This window comes from Vitis vinifera, chromosome 7, assembly GCF_030704535.1.
Source record: "Vitis vinifera cultivar Pinot Noir 40024 chromosome 7, ASM3070453v1".
NCBI classification, from domain to species: Eukaryota; Viridiplantae; Streptophyta; class Magnoliopsida; order Vitales; family Vitaceae; genus Vitis; species Vitis vinifera.
In genome coordinates this window covers 7,180,743-7,184,954 of record NC_081811.1, presented here as the reverse complement: position 1 = coordinate 7,184,954, position 4,212 = coordinate 7,180,743, and the positions used below count along the sequence as shown (strand labels likewise).

General features: G+C 31.9%; 1 long non-coding RNA gene across 2 annotated transcripts; it reads right to left on the bottom strand.

The window, feature by feature from the left end:
* Positions 1-835: 835 nt before the first annotated feature.
* Positions 836-3,568, bottom strand: LOC109122860 (uncharacterized). 2 transcript variants are annotated; one of them, XR_002030386.2, is made up of 3 exons: positions 3,455-3,568; positions 2,630-3,150; positions 836-1,034 (listed from the first exon to the last, which is right to left on the bottom strand). It is a non-coding gene; the product is annotated as an uncharacterized LOC109122860 (long non-coding RNA). The 2 variants fall into 2 exon arrangements; XR_002030387.2 differs by lacking the exons at positions 2,630-3,150; positions 3,455-3,568 and adding an exon at positions 2,068-2,609.
* Positions 3,569-4,212: the final 644 nt, after the last annotated feature.

Sequence of the window (4,212 nt, the reverse complement as noted above, 5' to 3'; positions counted from 1 at the left end):
AATGAAGTTTGTATATTGAAAAAGGGATCAATGCATGTTTTGGTCCATGATCACTCCATGGACAATTTGTTTGGTTGTTCTAGCCATCATGCTACAAAGAAATGGTGCTAGTTCTAATCACTACAAGAAAAAAAGCCTTCATTGACAGTTTTTCACTGTCAATGTAAGGTATATCTGTGAAGGTAGGTTATTGTTCATATATGTTATCTATGCCAGTGTCAAGAAAAGTTTAAAGGTAACTTAACATATACATATGTTAAGATTTTCTCCATTTTTACAAATGATGAAATCTTATTAGTATTTGATATGTCAATGTTTCTTTCATTTATGTTAAGGTTGGATTCAACTTATATCAAGATTACTTAATCTTATGTCAAGGTTAACTCACTCTTTTGTTAAGATTAGTCCTACAAATGTCAAGGTTAGGTATCATATATGTCATGATTAACCCCACATTTATCAAGACTTTTAGATACATATGTCAAGGTTGGATTTTATATATATCATAATTAACTTATATATGTCAATGTTTGGTATCACGTGTCTTGGTGGGCACCATATATGTTAAGGATAGGTACCACATGTGTCATGATTGCTCCCATATATCTCAAATTTGAGTATAATGTATGTCAATGTAAGGAATAAGTACTGTCAAGGTTCCCTCGAAAAATTTTAAAAATTATTTTTTAATATGAAAAATTATACCTGTTTCCATGTATAATCAATTTGATATTATTTAAGAATGATAATGACAATCAAATTATAATGATTTTATATATAATCAAAACATATTTAATATACATTTGATTATTAATTAAAGCACAAATCAAAGAACTTGTTTAAAGTTGTCCCCAATTTCTCTATATAGAAGAAACTCATATAATATACAACGAAATTAAAAACACACTATAAGACAATATACATAAACTTAAATTAAGTTTCTCATTTATATATCTACAACCAAGTCTCTTGCCTCCATCTTGAACCATTACTTTATAGGAAAGCCTTAAATTTCCAACACCCAGACTTCGAATCTGTAGAAAAAAATATAGAGCATATTAACAAATTAAAAAGAAAAATGTATAATGAGAAGCAATCAAATATCAAGCTTTATGAAGAATTTTAATAGCAAGCTAGCCACTACACCTTTATTAGACAATAATAGATTATTTCTTAATAACACAAGTAAACAAACCAACTCTCAAATATTAAAATATTGATATAGCAAAAACATATGGAGACTAAAACTAGGAGCAAAACCTAAAACAAAAATCATTTTAACCTAATGAAGTTATTGTTTTGGTCCAACCTCAACCAAGATATTTAACTATTTAGATCATTATTATGATTTTTTAACCTAACACTTTCCCTGAAATGTCCAAGGTTTCCATCAAACTATAAAAGTCAAAGATAGCCCTGAGTTATTCATAGTATATAAATTAGTATAAAAGCCTCAAAACAATGATTTAATATCATGATATATAGACATGAAATTTCACATTCAGTTCCCTACAGGGGTGGTTAATATTTGTAGCCTAGACTTCGCCGTAATATCAAATACAATGATATTTCATTTAAACTTGTTTTGAAAATAAATGCAATGATAAAATGACACTTGGAACCTATTTTAAACTTGAGTGCATGCCTACATTGAATGCTAAGACAAGTTAGAGTGGGGATCTCTAGCTTAATTTGACACCAAAGAAAAGACCAAAAATAAGAATCACTGAGTATATTGAAATCACATCTATAGACAACAATTAAAATAAATCAAATGATATTTCATTTACAGAATTTTTTGTTTGGTATATGTTTATCCTGACACTATGAAAACATATGGACATGTATTTTCCTATCCAACATATGCCATGTGCACAGTCATGTCAGCTCATATATATGCCTAGCTAATGAAGTCATCCGTGATATGTGAAGACAAACATATAGGCAACAAGAACAGTTAAATTTTCCATCTGACCTTTGAACCACTAAATGTTGTATGATGCAACTGGGGGTAAGGGACACTAAAGATATTTTAAGTTCTGCATCAGTACTATAACAATAATATACCTTTTTCCCCTTCTCAACCTGTTCATTTCAGCAAAGAGAGCCCTGACAAGATGCTTATGAGTTATGTGCTATCAAAGCTGAAGGTTATTCTTAGCCTACATCAACATATTTCTATGATCAAATTTCTACAACGGTCATGATTTACCAAAATCAATGCAAGGGCTTTATGCATACTCCAATCAGAAACTTAACAACATACTACACAAGGATATGACTGAAATTTTCATGAGTCAAACCTTTCTGAAAGCAATCATAACCATGCCTTCCACCTCAGCTATTTTGGAGACAATTTTAGATCATTTTCAAAAGACAACAACCAAAATAACAAGGAGCTTAGTTGTGAAACCCTTCTATATATCATTTTTATTAATCGTTCTAGCATGCAGAAAAAAAAATGATAACAAGACATATCATTTTCCTTCACTTTCTTGGAAACCAATCAGAAATCAAGAACACACTGAGAAAAAGAAAGAAAACACAGTGCATATTAAACCTAGATCACTTTCTTGGAAACCAAACAAAGCAGAAGAGGAAAGATAAAAACATATGTTTGAAAACACACTCAATGGCTTCTCAGCCGTGGCAGCTCCGACGTGCCAACAGGTCACGCACTCAATGCCACCGGAAAAGGTGGAAGTGTTCAAGTCACTAGAAGGGTGGGCCTCCGAGTGGGTCCTACCGCTTCTGAAGCCCGTGGAGCAGTTGTGGCAGCCACAGGACTTCCTGCCGGACCCCACGCAGCCGTTCGACGCGTTTTCTGAGCAGGTGAGGGAGCTACGTGATCGGACGGCGGAGCTTCCAGATGAGTACTTCGTGGTGCTAGTGGGAGATATGATAACGGAGGGTGCCTTGCCGACGTATCAGACGATGATCAATACGCTTGATGGGGTGAGAGATGAGAGGGGCGCGAGTGCGAGCCCTTGGGCCAAGTGGACCTGGTCATGGACGGTGGAGGAGAATTGCCACGGGGATCTGTTGAGAACCTATCTCTATCTTTCTGGTTGGGTTGATATGTGTATGATTGAGAGGACAGTGCAGTACCTGATTAGCGCCGGAATGGTGAGTGATCTAGAATTTTTTTCCCTGAAGGATTTAAAGCGAATCGGTGTAAATGAAAAGGATTTTTTGAGGAAATTTTTTGATTTAGGGTTTGTGAAATTTAAATCCAATGGCACAAAAGCAAAAAGACCCCTAGGACAGATCCAGAAAACACAAGGAGAAACAAAAAAAAGCAATTTTTTTGGTTTTCCTTGGGGGTTTTGCATGGATTTTCTCGGAAATCAAACGATGATGAATTTTCCCGAAAATCGAATGGGGGATGGATTTTCTTGGGAATCAAACGGGGGTTGAAAAAAAAATAACAATAATAACATGATTAGATTGGTACCTGCGAGGATTGAGAGACGCAGAGAAAACTAGGGCGAATTCTGTCGTTTGGATAGCAACTTCAGAAAAGGGCTTCTTGATGCTCGAGGACCAAGTGAGAGAAGCGGATGACCCTTTTGATATTTATATTTAATAAAGATAAAAAAATAAAAAATAATAAAAAAGGAAATAAACAATTTTCCTCTCTCTATATATATAATTATTAATTACCCATCTTTATTTTGATTAAATCACTTCCACTTCCATGGATTGAAATTTCCATTTTTATGGACAATATTTTATGAATTAAAATGAATTTGATAAAATAAATTATTAATAATTTTAATTATTTAAATAAATTAATATTAATAGAAAAAGTTGTTAACACATATTTTTAATAAAATTTTAGAAATTAAATCTCAAATAAATATTTTATATAGATTAATTTAATTTTTCATTTAACGTGTTTTAATAATAATATTTTAAAAAATTTTAAATAAATATTGTTTTCAACAAAATGGGCTCCCTTCATCTAACAATATGGTGGAACCACATCAATCTTCATTTTGATACTAAGACTATTGTAATGTCATATGTATTATATTTATGTATAAATTATTTTTATTCAATAAAATCAAATATTTTTTAACTCAATTCTAATTTTATACACTTCCAAAATTCATATTTATTATTCTTAAAATTCAAATATTGAATTTATCGATATATCTCTATCTACCGATGTTTTTTTTTTTTTATCATATTTATGTCAATTATATTTAC